Source organism: Vidua macroura, chromosome 1, assembly GCF_024509145.1.
Source record: "Vidua macroura isolate BioBank_ID:100142 chromosome 1, ASM2450914v1, whole genome shotgun sequence".
In the NCBI taxonomy this organism is placed as follows: domain Eukaryota; kingdom Metazoa; phylum Chordata; class Aves; order Passeriformes; family Viduidae; genus Vidua; species Vidua macroura.
Window position 1 is genome coordinate 37,223,889 of NC_071571.1, and position 16,969 is coordinate 37,240,857.

Consider the following 16,969-nt stretch of genomic DNA (forward strand, 5'->3'; position numbering starts at 1 on the left):
TTCATCACTCAGTCTGCAGTAGAGTCAATTACAATCTGTCTATTCATGCAAGTGCAACCCTTTGAAAATATGAAGTACTGTAAGTGCCGAATGATATCACACTCCTTTTTGTGAACACAGTCTTTTCTGCTGATCTATACAAGTCATGTTTCTGTTGGTTATAGTGAATGAAAAACAACATTTTGCAGTAGCAGCAGTATGTGAAAAAAGATATATGTGCTACCACAAAAATCTTAATGCTTAAAAATAATTTAGCAAATTTATGATATAGGGTAAATATGTAGTTTTGTGGGGTTTTTTTATGTTTTAGAATGAGCCTTCCCCTGAAATAATTGAAATTCTATTCTGTATTGAATTTTTGAACACAACACTTGTAAAATTTATTCTATTTTGTGTATTAAATTTGTTGAAAAAAGATTACTTCTTTCACCTTATCTTTGATTTGTGACCTTGATCATCATATGACTTTACAGAGTCATAGTCTGATAGTCTTATTTATGGACAGACTTAACCTCCATGAGGACAGCAGGTACTACAAGTCCAGTCTGATTATCTGTCCTGTCCAATTTAACCTCAACCTATTATCCTGGCCTCCCTCAGCTTTTTATTTCCCCTGGATCCTCACCTCTGTTCTAATTGTTTGAAATGCTATAAGGCTGCTGTGTTGTTTTCAACCAGGAGACTTAAAGTATAATCTGAAAAATTTATCACCTCCCCTCATTTCCTACCTGTGGGGAGTTCAGTTGAAACTGGATCTGGAAATAAACCAAGTCTGCTTTTATTTTTACCAAACTACAAGGCTCTTCAAAAATATAAACACTCATCTTTAGTTACCAATAAATAAGTTTAGCAGGTCTGCTTAATGTGTGCCAGAACACAGCTAAGGAATAGAAAGGCTTTGAGTTTTAAATCAATAATGTTTTTTTCCTAGCCAGTAATCACAAGACAAGATGAAACGTTAAGTATCTCAGAACCAGATAGGATCCATTCTGCACATCATCTATCTTTTACTTTACATAAAAAAAAGATAGTTGCGCAAGGCAGACACAGAATGGTTATGGACACTCCAATCTACAAAAATTAAATCAAAATAACATCTCTACTAATTTTGAACTTATTTGAACAATCAGGATAAAAATGAGGCATGTACAGAGGCAAATTTGTGTGTATGGTAGTGGACAGAGAGGAGTGGAATCAAATTTTTGTGTGTGGACATGGAGGAGTGGAATCAGATTACTGATGAATCCACATCAATCCTGGTGAGCTGTGAGAATGTTATTGGAGAGGGACTGTTTTATAGAAGTAGACTTCCATTCTCAACTCTAAATTTTTCATCTATGAAAAATTTTACTTTGCCTTAAGAAGTGTTAAGAGGCTGCCAGGTAGAAAGGTCTAGTATCATTTTAGATTTCTAAGGGCTTTTTTTTGCATCATTCTCCATGGATTACTGGAGATCCAAAATGAAACAAACTTGAAAACTGGAAATACAAGGCAAATTCTAGGTAAATGCTTCTTCAGTAACATTGAAAACCCCATTTGTCAATTTGAATTTTTATTATTAAAGACTGACAGAGTTTTTTATATGAAGCTGACTTGGTATCTTAGTTTACTGAGGTTGAACACATGTAATTTGAGGACAGTCTTGTAAGCACTTATTTATTTATTACAGGGAAAGCCGCTTAAAAATCTCAGTGTCCGTGTGTAGGCCTAGATATGCACCTTTTTGTACCATCTGTGCTCACACTGGAACCTGCAAAGTCTGAATTGTTTGAGGTAGTGTGGCACAGATAAGGCTGGATATGTGAATCTGTATCTGAACATCAAGGAGCTCAGTGTGGGTTAATTTGCCCATTTAGAACCAGGATGAATGAAACTACTCTGAAGTTTGTGCATTATGTCCATGTGGGACATAATGAGCTGTTTGAGGCATCTCTGCATACTCACCAGATGTAGTGCAAACACAATGACATTAATGACACACAAAACTGCAGCTTAAAAGATAGATTAACTTAAAAATTATCTGCAAAACTGAAAAGGATCTTTGTATCTCAGTTTTTCCACCTGTACACAATCACTAATGCACAACTATTATGTAAAGTAGTTGTGTACACACAAATGTATGAAATGATTATTGAAGACCCTCATGGACCCTCATTAATTTAAAGATGTGTATGGGTTCAGAAATCTCATTCTCTATTGTGACATTTTTGTATCACTTTTACTTAAATGTAATGGCAATTTTGAACTGAGAAAAGTAATAGGTGAATGTGTTGGTAAAGAAGTTTTTTTTTGTTTTATTTTCTAAACACTGCAAAAATCCATAATTTATTCTCAACATATGCTAAACCCATCTAAATTAGCATAAATAAGTTTGGAGCTGCAAAACATAAGGATAAAGTCAAGCAAAGATCCAGATGCAAAATGAAACAAAGCCTCTTCGGGCAGGAAAACCAAATCAGGTATGGTAAATCTACGCTATAAAGAGCTTAGTATCCCAGAGAAGTGTGACGAAGTGACATTTGTATTCCACTGACCAAAATAGGGAGAGAATAGAGTGAGAGGAGGAAATTCATCATGTGCTACACTTGCTCTTAATTGTTATTCCAACAAATCAGGAGAATAAAAACCATCTAAAGCATGTGCTCAGTTCTTCCAGGGGAACATGTGCTTGAGTCTGCCTCCATCCACTTGCTTGGTAAACATCTTAGGAGAAAATCCCAAGCTGACATCCAGGCACTGAGCTCAGATAGCTGTTTTCAGAACTCTGATTTCCATTTCTATTATTAAATGTTTAATCCTCTATCTCTCTATAGGTTATTACCCAAAGTGTACTGCAGGGCTTTCAAGTCCTTGGATACAGCCTGAGAGTGGAAAATTTCTAACCATTGCTAGCCTGCCTCTTGAAAAATGGAGCTTATAACTCTGAAAGCAGTAATATCTGGATCAGAAATCTTTTCCCAGCCAACAGCCCCATGAAATAAAGAGAACTGCTTTCAGACAGGGTGGAGAAAATCAGAAAGGCACACTACCTGCTCATTTCTGAGCCACTACCAGTCTCGCCTTTCTGTCCCTACTGCAATTCATGAGCCACACTGGAGTCTGGTGCAAAGACCTGTCAGACCCTGGCCCCAGATGTGCTATGGATCAGGGCCCATCAATCAATACTACTGTCATTCAATCATAAGACTATTTTCTATTCCATTGATTTCTGTTATCATTTTCCCCCAGAGTGACAGTATACTTTAATTATAACTTGGTATCCAAACAAGAAAGGGTCAGTTATCCTGGGATGTATGTAAATGAATTAAAATTTGGATAAATTCACACATTTCAGTGGAATTGACGTCTGGAATGCAATGGACTTTCTAGTCCTGTCTCAATTCATCTATTAGATATTAAAGATTCAGGGGAAAAAGTAGACCATAATGAATCTGCAGAAAACAGTGGTTTGTCTTAAATCACTATGTAACTTTTTTGACCCGTTCCTTTCTTCACCAAAGTACATGGAAGTTTTGCCATTGATTTCAGCGGCAGCAGATCAAATCTTTTGAGATGAAATTTGTCATTACATGCACACTCTGCCACTAAGGTTAAGTGCACTTTCATCCTTTGATTGTTAAAAATCTATATTTTATTTGATGATTGTCTTTTAACAAAATCACTCTTGCTGTGATGCATTTATATTTTTAATGTTATTAAGAACCTCAAAGAGTAGGTAAATTGGCTGTGTTTTTTCCAAACTCACTTCCATTTAAATCTGAAACCTGACTGCATTTTGCAATACAGCAGACAGCATAAGCTGACATGAAAAAGATAAGCTTTTTAACAGAACAAATTTTAACTCTATATAGAATATAGTAAGGAGGGGAAAAAAGGAAAAAAGAAACTCAAAATGAATGTGTATGAATCTTTCTGAAAAGACAGAAACTTTTCCTTTCTCTCTGTCTCAGCATTTTAAAGGAAGGCAATAGCAATGTTATTCTGTTTTAGCAATTTCTTTCAGATAGCGTTTTGATTTTTTTAAAAAGAGAGAAGCAAACATTTTTAAACAAAGTCAGTATAGTCACAAACATGGCTTGTATTAGAATGCATAAAATGTTTTTACCTATAGAGTTGTGCTTGCGAAGTGCAGTTGGTGAATAACAGAAGCTGGGAGTGCTTTGTAAAAGCTAAGCATAGGAAATATTTGTTTATGTAAACAGATGTTGCTCATTATATCATTGTCCTTTTTCTTTATTTATTATCTGGATATATGTATGATATGATCTCAATCTGAAATAGCAAATGTAGGCATAACAATAAAGCCAATGTCTAGAGGGTACTGGAAAGGAATATTTGTCTAGTGACCTTCCCTTGTGTGCCCTTTTTCTTCAAACAGAAGTTTTAGAAATTATATAACTGTCTCATGTGTTAATAATATTCATCTCACTGACTTGTGCATATTTTGTAACTCCCTTTTACAACTACATTTTTTATAGCCTATTGCCCCCTCAATTTTAATAACATCCATCAGTAACTCCAAAACATAACCCACAATCAGCAATTTATTCACTCACTTTCACTTATTCACTTTGTGTAAATATTCACAAACTCACAAGGGAATAATTTGTAAACTGCTTGTAAAAGTCTGACAATCTTCATCTGGTAATGATTCATGAAAGTCCAAACCACCTCTGTGTTTGAGAGCAAAACAAAAATCAAAACCAGGATGGTCCATGTCTTTTCTATCACAGCATGGGGCAGCTGGAAGGGGAAAGTGCAATTATATTTTTAAGATATTATTTCAGTATCACGATAACTCTGAGATTACTGCATGTGATGAATGGTATAGCTTTGGTGTGGGCATACCAGAGCATTGTATGACTATCCCTGCCCCTAGCCAATACTCCTTTGTGCCTTCCTGAGGACTCTGATAGACCATCTATGTCAAGTGATACTGGGCTAAGACCTCCTGCCCAATGCCTCTTGCTGTCCTCCAGCTGGAAGTACAACCCTCACAGTGCTGCTGCTGGACAGCACAGTATGAGTGCTTCCAAATAGGTCTTGGATGATGTCATCTGCTCTGGCTCATACTCCATTTAAGCAAGTCAACCTAGACTGGTTTTGCCTGGAACAGATTAGAGACTTCTCTCGTGATCCCTTCTTTGCTGGCAATGCTGGGAGGATAACCCTTGGCAGAGGTCAAAAACAAACAGCAAAGGAGCAGTACTGTTTTCAGCTGGCAAATGGTTTGGAAAATGAATGTCTGCCTGTGGCTTTACCGATACTCTGGGAGCCTTTAGATCAAGAGTGGGAGGACACTGGAGAGTGATTGTTGTCAAACAGTGCAAAATTAGGCCCAGTACAGAAGAGGTATGTGAAGAATTCTAACTTTTTGTAAAGCATTATGTGTCCTTGAAATAGACTATCCTATAGAGGCCATTAAGCAAGATGCGAGCCATAAATCTCTTTGTACTCATTCAACAAAATAATAGTGCATTCACAAAGGAAGGGACAGGGGATTTTGAGTACTCTGAAATGTCTTAAATTGTGGTATTCTTTTCACATGTCTTGTATTTGGCATTGACAGGGAAATAATGTGATTGCTGTCAAGAACCCTCCATGCCCCGTCTCTCATTCCAATGGAGGAAAAATATTTGCTTTGCTACTCAGAGTGCAGAAATGTCTGAGTTGTTCCCACATGTTTCCCTCATAGAGAACGACTCTGTACTAGCTAGTACCACTACAAGGCAAAATGTATCTCATGACTACTCTCACTGTGTTACAAGAAACTGAGCAAAATTTGCATCACATGCAACAAGATTGAATTATGAATGCAATCTGCTGTGTGCACATTGTAACAACAATAACCTTCCACCCTGTATTGGTTTCACTGTAAAATGAATGTGAAAAAGATTATAAACTTGCTCAATTTTCAGATAAATAATATACGTAGCAATTTATAAGTCTGTTTTGAAATGAAGCTGAGTTGAACTTTCATTCCACCAAGACACACTGGGTGGTTTCAGCTGTGTTTCTCTTTTATTGTTCCTGTTGCAAGTTGGCAAATTCAAAATAATAAAGTTAGAAAAACATAATTTTGAAATGGACTGGGAAATATGCAAACAAGCCTGTACATGCCTTTTGCCTGTGTCACCTTCTCTGTATCAAAATACACAAGGAAAATTAAACAGCTTTCAGATTTGTTTTAGGCTGAATAATTAGTGTTGGGGTGCTTGTCTGTGCTTTCAGAACCTTTGTAAGCACATCACCAGCTCAATTTGACTTGCTGTTACTGAAATATTTCAACAATCTATCAAACCTTGGTATATGTTTCACAAATAACAAATAACTCCACATTTGAAAATAAAAAAATCCATATTTCCTTCAGTATGCAAGCTATGATACTTTAAAAAATGAGACAAATATTTACCTGCTTTATCATTTAAACTTTGCCATTTGTTTAAAGGATGGAACTGTCTGTTGTTGCTTTTTCACAACCTTGGATCTTTCTAAAATTTTTAAACTAATTATTAAAATCACTCAGTAGCTTTGCTCAACACCTAGCTGAATGTATTTCCAGCACCAAATCAGGTGGCATTAGCAGCTGTGCAGGATTTCCCTACATTTTTGCACATATTTTAATCAGATAACTCACCGTTTCCTTCTGCCTGAAGGGATCAATAAAGGAAGAAAGCAACAGAAGAGCTAGACCCAAACACAACTAATTTCTGGGAAAGTTGCATGTTAAATTTTCATTTTGTGAAGTAATCTCTTGGTCACAGACTGCTTTACAGATGCTAATAGTTTTTCAGGTTGCTGCCACCATATCTTGAACACATTATAGATTACAGGAACCAATAAAAATACATTTGTGCCAATACATCCTGAAATTGCATTTTGTAGCTTAAAGGCAGGGAGTGTGTACAGAAAAACAATGAAGTTTTTTTCATTGCTTCTAAACATTTTCCATGAAGCCACAAATAAGACTGACCAGCCTGAATCAAAGAACTGGATATGTTCCTTGGTTCTCCCTAAACCCTAAATCTTTCTGCAGTTGTAATATAGGTAATAAAAATGGTATTCTGCAATTTATTGCACATCCATGTTTACTACATTAAAGACTCTTCTGCTACAGGGGTATTTTTAGACTAATATTCTGACCTAGAGTCTGGAAACAATTAATGTTGTGCATTGTTCAGCTTTTGATAGACTGCTGCACTTCAGTGATACAGTCTGAAATGAAACTTCATCTTGAGAAGCTAAGGTAAGAAAAAACACAGTGCACAGAAACAAAATATAGCGTGGTAGTTTGACAACCTTGAAGGTGACTTTTTCCAACCCACTGAATATCAGGTTCATGCCCTGAAATGAAGTTCAGTGAGATTCATTACAGTTCCTTCTGTCACTAGAGTATTAAAACCCCAAATGCATCATTAACTCACAAGTGGGCTTTGCCATTTGCCAATAGGGATTTGACACAACTCCAGTGACAAAACCATCTGCAGGAACACCATGGAGTTCTGTTGCATGAAGAAGTAATTACTTTTATACTGGAGATAAAGGAACTCATTTTGGTACATTTAGTAGCTGTTGTACATTTTATAATGAAAAAAGAGCTTCCTGTATAAAGGACCTAGTCTGGATTTCCTTAGGGAATTGAGGGCACAATGCGCTTCTCCTTAGAAGGCTTAAAATACAGGAGCACTGAAGTGTACCCACTCTTGCTAACAGAAGCACAGCTACTGAATGTGTAGCATCTCAAAGAGTATAGGTGTTGACTAACATTCACCTTAGATTTCAGTCATATATCAGGAAGAGGTGAAAACCACTAGTATGATGAGGCAATTATTCTTCCAGGACAAACCTTGGCCATAGTGATCCTTCTGTAAGTTACCAAACCCCCAAAATACTCCTAGAATAACTTCATATGTCCCCAGGTTATTAATTTTGTAAACAAGAAACCAGAGGATTTTGGAAGGTGTGGTTAATTGGTGAGTTCTTTCTTTCTCTCCCACCTAAATCCCCTTTTCCAGCCTCCTCAATTTATCTGACCTCATTACTTGATGACTGACAGCGTGGCTGTCTGAGATTACTTTTGAAGTGAACCACAATGAGCCACAAGAGCCAAAGGCTACTTTGTCTCATCAAGGTGTTGTCTTTGTCAGTACAGTTACCAGTAAACTTCTGGCAACCTCACAAGAGGGGCTGAGGACTCATCCGCATTTCAGCTTGAATAATCTTTCTACCCACACTTCATTTACCTCAGACATTGCCTCAGCAGTGAGGAGAGGCCAGGGCAGATCCCTTCAGGACTGTACCAAACACTGAAGGCTCAGGCTGAGATGCTGCAAAGCGTGCAGCTCTTCCCTCTTACTTTTTCAGGAAAATCCATTACCTTCTCCACCCACCATTAGGGTCTAACTCCTGTTAAGAATCCATAGCTCTTCCTTTCAGAACCTCTTACTGCTATTCTGTTGAAGCAAAGAAAATAAACATGTAGAACCAAGCCAGTCTGGGAAGGATGGGAGCTTGATTAGGTTCAGGTCAGAGAGAAAAGCCCAGCTGACATGTTGGGTACTGAAATTTTGGCACTGAAAGACCTTAGGAACTTTTCTAAAGATTTTGTTACAGAGTATGTAAATGGATGTGTGTGTGATGGTGTGTACCATTGTTTCATTAATCCAATGTGATAAAGTTATGGTTCATAATATGTAGTCAAATATACTGATCTTAAATGCCTCCCACTAATAATGAATCAGAAAAAAAAAAAAAAAAAAAAAAAAAGCAGTTCACTAGATTTCATAAAGTTTAGCAATTACCTGCATAAATAATAGTGATTATTTGCATAAATAGAGGAATTTGTGTGAAATCTTCTTTGATGGAAGCAAAAGGGCTGATGGCACACAGTTTTGGTTTTTAACTGCCCTTTTACCTTCGCTGGGTTGTATTCTCTGTGCTTTAGCATGGTACCAAATTGCAGTGAGTGAAGTGTGACTATTGTGGTGATATATCTTTATGAAAATTCAAGTTAATTAGAGAGCTCTCTTGTCACCATCCAATTACCAGAAAGCATTCTGACAGCCTCAGTAGGAATTCCACAGGCTCAGTTAAACTTGGACTACCCTTTGCTCAGGGCCAGGATCTCTCCAGCAGCTATGGCTGTGGCAGCAAGAACGCTTTCTGCAGATGTCTGGGATGCATTGTGTGATAAAAAGGAAAACTTACAACTTTACTGCCATTCATTTATCACCTGTATGGTCATGGATACAATAACAACTGCAGCATCAGTAGTAATTGCGACACATTTATTGCACCGTTTGGGCACACTAGTTACAGACCAGGACTGAATTGCTCTAGGCACTTTACAAAGAACAAAGCAATGATTGTGATTCAAGGACTTAACAATCCAAGTGGAAAACTAAGAGCAAAAGATGAAAATAGAAGATGGGAGTAGAAAAAGAAAGCAGCGAGACAGTATTGATCAGAGGACTCAGCACAGCAGCAGCCTAAATTGTTGTCAAACTGAATAATTTAAATCGGAATACTGATATGCAGGAACTGATTCTCTTGTTCATTGCAATGTCTTTGAGCTGTAAGCCTACCAAATTTAATAGTGTTCTTCTTAAAAGACACCAATACAACAATGGAATCAATTCTGCTTTGTAACAGGATGTGAACTTGAACATTGTGAATGACAGCAGGACTTAATAAACTAGACTAGGTTATTCTGTACCATAGAAGTGCCCATCCAGCAAACAGAGAGAAGTGAAATTAGCAGAGATATTGAAGGTCACCTGCTCCTCTTCATTTTAGGAAGTCATTCTCCCTGTAAAGGGGGAGGATGAGGTCTGCCTGTGAACCTGTTATTTCACACAGCAATTTGCACTAAATCCACAGGAACCAGCTGATGAATGTAGTTTCTCTACAACCCTGCATGCTCAAGCCTGGGGAAAAGGGATTAAAACAAACAAACAATCAAAACCAGAGAAAAAATTGTAGCATAAACCTGGGGAAGTAATACCTTGCCCAAACCTACAACACTGAGGATGGCCACAATACTTGGGCCCCCTGATCCGTCCCAGAACTCTTGCTGGTATCTTCTTGTTGCCTGCTGCTTCATTTGCACAGAACTTGAAGCAACTGCACACAGAGCATTTCCCAAGGGCAACTAGGCAGCTTTTGTATTGAGGGCACTCTGATATCAGCCTTTAGAGAGCTGAAAAGTCCAACATGTCCAGAATGTGGATGCACTGCTTGAGCTGTGAATTCAGAGACGTGCACCTGGAACACAATGTTGCATTTATTTTGACAGCTTTGCTTTTGTATTTGGCTTGCAGAAATGTTCTGCTACATCAGCAGACTCAAGGAATTTATTTTCCTTTTGCAAAAATGATACATATTTGGTGATAAGTACCTTAATCATCAGCTATTACATTGTCCCTATGGAATCCTACTCTAATCTAGCCATGCTTTTTCGAAAGGTCACTGGTGATTTCTTTTAAAGTCCTCTCAAAGACAATGATGTTTTTGTCTATGTTTTCAAGAAAATTTTTAGCTTACAGAAAGATAATTAGTTCCTACCTTCATATACTCAGCCTTTTTTTTTTCTTAAACAGGAAGAGAACATTTTAAGAAGGAAAAAAAGAACTAATAACCTTATTGAGTCAAAGACAGCATGCAACAGACAGCTTCTGGAGGAAGCAGCCTACTTTTTATTATCAATTATTTATACATTTTGCTATTCACTCACAGTTTTTCTCCTAGTTTTTCTGTCTCTTCACCCTATAATAAGGTTTTTCAATTTTCTTTTAATATAAGAAGTGGAAGTAAAAGACCCTGGTTCTGTATACTGTTTCATCTTTTTTCTTCACCAGCGCTTTTCCCTTTCTTAATTTGGAAAAAAAAAAAATAAAAACTGTAACACCCAGCCACCCACTGACTTCAGGATACTTGAATGAAATCTTTGTAAAGTCAGAAGAGGTGGTAACTTGAGTCAGAAAGGCAGAAATCCAACCAGGAACTGTGTTGGACCTTTTAGTCTTTGACAAATATCTAAGCAATCTAAATTGAGATGACTATTGATGAGTCCATTTCTTACATGTCATCAAAATCCTGTTCATAATGAAGAGACAGCCTTAAGCCAATATTTTTAAGATTGGAACCTTCCTCACTGTTTGCTTTACCTGTGTTTAACTATCTGGTCAGATGGGTTCACTGAACATTGGGCAATTTGTAACAAAATGGATATAAGTATGTTGAAAAAAACCTCACCCTGTTACACTGTGCTTTAAACTATAATTTAAATAGACACCAAGGTAAGAATTTAGACCAAGCATTGGTGGTTTTAAGAAAGGCAATAAGAACAAATCTTGGCTTAATTTTTTCTGCTATTCTGAGAAGCATAAACAGAAGTATACCCTTGGGTGCACAAAAATATACTGGAAATATTTACTCAGAACTATTAAGACATTTAAAATAGTCTTTTTCTATTTATAAAATAGACTTGCAGTCAGTCTGTATAAGACTGCCTTAGGTATACTCAGGTGCAGCTCAAGGACACAGACTCCATCCTCATTTGCATCGTGCTGCATTTGAAGAAATGGAAATTACTGTATATGTTGCTGTTAATGGTCACAAATATTTGAGTAGTAAACAATAATAAAATACTGCAACACCTCAAATGTGGAACATGCACTTGAGAGATACATAAGAAAGCTTGTTTCTAACCTGGTGTCAGAAGAATAAACACTGTGACAAGGCTTAATAATGACCACACGTACAGGTGGATGTCAGGCTTTCCCAAGGGAAGGATATACAAGAACACAATACAGCAAGAACTTGGAAAAAAAACCCACTTCAATAAGCATAGTTTAGGAAAGAAAATGGTATTTTGAACAAGACAAAGATTGAATTAATTTCTCCTCACAAGAACGGGAACTCTCTGCAGCAGCCACTGCTTGCAAGAGCACAGTGTGGATCTGGGCACAGGCACACTCTGTATCACCAAATGTGACACAAAAAACTTCAGCTCCTTCTCCCAGCTTAGCCTGGGTCTCAGGGGGCAGAGCTGCCTCACAAAGGACACTGCCTAGTACCAGGTGCTGAGATTTTGTGGATGCATTCTGTGGTAGTCAGTATAAATCGAGTAGACCCGAAGTCCTGCGTAAGAGAATGTGTGTGCCATTTTCCAGCACACACTGGTAAGGACAGATGTCTGTGGGGAGACACGGGTAAACAGCAGCAACAGAATTTTCATGAAGCAGGGCTGTTATTTGCATTGCCAAGAGGATCTCCCTTTCTCAAAAGCAGCAGTGCACACAATTAAGGAATTTTCTTAGTATGGATGATACAGTGTTAGAATCTGAGCACTACTTCTAATTCCAAATTAACCTTGCTATGAAGACAGAACCTGCAAGAGATGACCCAGAATTTTATGTGAGCTGTCTTTAGCTATTTTGTAACTCGAGGATTTTGAGTCTACCTTATGAAGCAAAATAGAATTGGGAGAAATATGAGAAATATTACAATTTTCATCCTTGAAAATTTTTCCATATCTTTAGCCACAGATTTTTAATTGAATTAGAGCCTGCAGATATTATTGTGCTCCTCTGCCTGTGTAGTCTTTGTGTAATGAGCAGGGATATTTCACTTTCTTGCATCTTATTAAAATCAGAGTTTAGCAACTTGTAAAGACAACACCCATTCTTCAGTCAGGAAAAACAAATGCAATATACAGTATTCAAAGTAGCAATATGTTGTGGTTTGTGCTGTTTACATTTTGGAAGTAGAGTGCCAAGCTCAGGATGCTATTTCCATCACAACACATCTCACAAACTGCACCAATGGAAAACCTGATGTACCTCACAATAAAAAGTATTTTAAAAGGTATAGGAAACCATTGGGTTTTTTCTGTGAATATTTTTCCCCTCATTCTGTATCCTTGGCACATGTAGGCCTGTGCTGGAATTAGGGCAATACTCAAGAGCAAATTTCATAGGCTCAGATTCTTGTCTGAACATGAAAAATGACAGAGTAATTAAAAAATCATTTAACTGAATATGCTGCAGAGGTGGGTGTCTGGAATTATTGCAGAATTGGGCCACAACTGATCTTGCTCTAACCATTTCCTGGTCATATGAATGACTCAAAGGGATCTGATCCTTTCTCAATTACAAAGGAGCAGACAAAATATAGACACCCTGGTGTAACTGTTGTCAGTGAAAGGACAATGAATTATCAAGTTTTAATAGACCTTACATTTCAAAAAGCTATTTTTAAATGTAGAGGAGAACCTACCCCTAAAAACTTCTTTCTAGATTTAACATGAACCTGTGTGTGTAGACTTGATTCTTTACAGCAGGATAAATTTTGCCTTCAGATATGGATTTGCCAAGATGTGCTGGTGCAGTGGGTGTAACCTATCTTGTACAGGTTACAGGCAATTTACTGTTGCCTGCAAAAGTTCAAGCAAGTTGCGACTGTTCTCTGCAATTTTTTCAAGCAAGTTGATACTTGAAATAAGAAGGGATGATACCATGCAGATCCTACTTCAGCTATGCCATGTGGGATCATCATACCAGGTTATACCTGAGCATGTGGTTTACTGTAGTCAATTCCATGGGCTATTATACAAGACAGATGGGGGAAAATCATAACAAATTTGATAAGTTTTATATAAGCATAAGGCAGATTGAAAGATTCTACTCTGCACCTTAAAAAGATAATGTGACACAGCACTGTGCATGTTCTTTTTATTGTGCATTTTCCTACATAAAAAAAAGCTGAAGTGGAGGATGTCTTTGAGATGGGGCAATGGATGTAAAACATGAGAATAGGAAGGGATTCTTGGAAAAAAGACAGAAGGAAAGAAAGAAAAATTTTCTATACTGATTCTTGATATTGGCCCTGAATGCCTGTTTCAGCTGCAGATACTAGCAATTTGCAAAATGGACTAACCCAGGATCTGCCTTCAAGCTGCAAGACAGAATAGTTCCTTCTTTGTTTGAAGGTGTATGAGCGTAAAGCATGGACAACAAAATCTGAAGAGTACTTAACTAAGTAGTGAAAAGCACAGCTCAGGAAACTCAGCCAAATAAAGGAGACAGCGGTTTAGGGGTTTAATGTTTGTGAGGATAAATTTACTTTTCTGAGTGTTGCCTTATTTGTTCTTTTCTTGACTTGGAGAAACTATTTTTCATCACTTTTTCATTTTTTAGTGCAAAAACTATTTTTATTGCTAGAAAATTATACAGAAAGACATGGCAAACCGCCTTGAAATCATCATACCCACACGGAACTGGAAAAGGGTCCAAATCCTCCACTTCACTTTGCAACTGGAAATTTTCTCACAGCTCGCATTCCAGCTCTCTTCTAAGACAAGGCCTCACTTCTAAGACTGCTCACTGAAAAATTAAACAATGGCAAAACAGGATATCTTACAGAACCACATTTTTGAAAGGAATAAAAAATATTTGTGAGGATTCTCTCTCTTTTTGTCTTTGCTTTGTTTGCTTTATAATTGCAGTAAAACAGGTAAGACAATGCACAGCATGTGGGCACACTATTCCAAAGACAGCACTGCTGCTGCTTTGGCAGACAAGACAGCCTCAATATGGGTAAAAGATTGTCTGCCTCCTCTCAAGCAGGGAGGCAACAACCTTGACATAACCTTGATTTTTAGCAAGGTGTTTAACATGTTCTCCCACAAAATATCCTTTTTGACAAGATAGTAAGATATGAGCTGGAGAGATGGACCTGTCCAGTGAGTGGTATGCTGCTAAACTTCAAAACTTCGATGGTGTAATTACTGTGCCAAAGGTGAATTGAAAGCTGGATACAAGCAGAGTTCCTTGGAGGATGATGTTTTGTCCAGTACTATGTAGCATCTTTCATAAAAGACCTAGGTGATGGGATGTAACTTATCCTCACCAAGCTGGTAGATGGAAACTAAACTGAAAGGCAGATACTTTTGAAGAGACAAAACATTTTAACATTATTCAAACAAAAATCAGTAGCTGGAATGTTGAGTCAAAAGAACTGCATTGTGTATAGCAAAGATAAATATGGTACAGATTTATTTCAAGCAGATGATTTATTTCAGAGCAGATGAACAGGCTGGGGGTCTGGGTGCTTGGGGCAGCTCTGCTGGAATGGCCCTGAGGGTCCTGGAGGGCATCAATCTGAACAAAACATGTTCTGGAGTGCATTAGCAAAAGAACAGACAGTGGATCAAAGGATGTGTTTATTTCAACCTCCTCAACACTTGTTAGACTACACCAAGACTATAGTTTCCCGTTCTGCTCCCTCCAGTTCCAGAAAATTGTTGAAACAGAGGTGGGTCCAATGGAAAGCTACTGAGATAATTAGAGGATTATAGAGCTTGAAATACAAAGAAAGCTTAAAGGAACTTTAATTATTCTGGGAGTCTATGATTAAAATATTCCACTTGCTTTCTTTTGATGTGGAAGATAGATAATTTAAAAGAAAGGTATATAGATCAGTGACACATTGCCATCCCACAAATATTGACTTTAAATGGCACGCTTACATTTCCCCATTGATTTCAGCATTTCCTCTTGTAGACTTTTCTGCCTCTTCTGTATCATCTCATCCTTCCAAAGGAAAAATAAAACCATTGTTCTATTGGACACTAGAGATTCTTGCTATAAAAATGATTTTGATACAGCAGTTGTGCCCAGACTTCACATTGGGATCAAGAAAGCAAGTGTAGATTCCAAGGGGAGAAACACATTTTTGATTATTCAAGATGGTGTGAAACCTCTTTAAACACATAATTATTCTCTAAGTAAAGATGCACTGAAAAATAAAAAAAAAAAAATGGAGGTAAACTAAACACAGCTCTTAATGTGTGTGCAGCTGCACTGTTTCCAGATCAATTTAAAAGAAATTATTTGAGGCACACAAACTTCTGGTGAGCAAGAAAGAGTCAGTTTCCTTTCAGAGAACTTTCAAAATAGAGTCAAAAGAAGTTTGAAAGGCAAGTTAAAATACAAAGGAGAAAGAAGTAGTGTGTCTTATTTTAAAGTTGAATTAAAGTTCCTTGTGGTGTTGACTGTCAAACAGTCTGTGTGTGTCCCATTCTTGCAAGGACTTCTGGCAATGGGATCACTCACATTCACAAAAAGCAAGTAGTACATAAGACATATGCAAAGTCACTAACCATTATTTTAATTTGTTCTTCCTTTCTATTTTAAGACCCTGTGTCTAGGATGTTGTTGACCATGGCACCTTAGTCTACCAGAAGAGAAAAAGCTTTCCCTGCTTCCTAAAATGTCACAGATACTCTCATTACATTTTCTCAATATTTTCTTCCAAACATAACTTTGACTAATGCATAGAAATCCCTGCATTTAGAAAATTCAACAGGTCCTTCTTAATTTAGCAACTTAAATTGCTATTCTTGAAATGTAAGATCTGTAGTACTCAATTTTTTGGCTATTTTAATAATGTTGTGCAAAAGAGTATTAGTTAGAACCGACACTGTTTCTATTCACTTAATTCTCCAGGCTTCATCACTTCTTCAGACATGTCTACCGTGCAGGAGGGATAGAGGTTTCTGTCTCAAATTGGCATTTGACTTCCAGAGGTGTCAAGTAAAATGCCCAAGAGGAAATGTGTTTGACATTGCCAGTAATAGTGTCCTGTTGATAATTCCTTCTGTTAGGTCTCCAAGTTTCATTTGGGGAAAAAAAAGGAAACCATTTATGCATTTGCGATGAATGTTTTTTTCTATACATCTCTGTAATTTCAAACCTTCATACCTTTAATTTAGCCAGATGTTTCCAAAAGCATCACACTATATGACTTCAGATGTATTGATGTAAAACCATATATTATTTATTTGTTACTTTTTTTTCTTTCATTTTCCTTTCTGCAATTTCATTGCTGCTGTAAAGCAGTAAAAAATGTGTGTAAGTGCACAACCAAATTGTCTTTTTATATCTTGCCTTTGGCAGAGCTGAGTGCA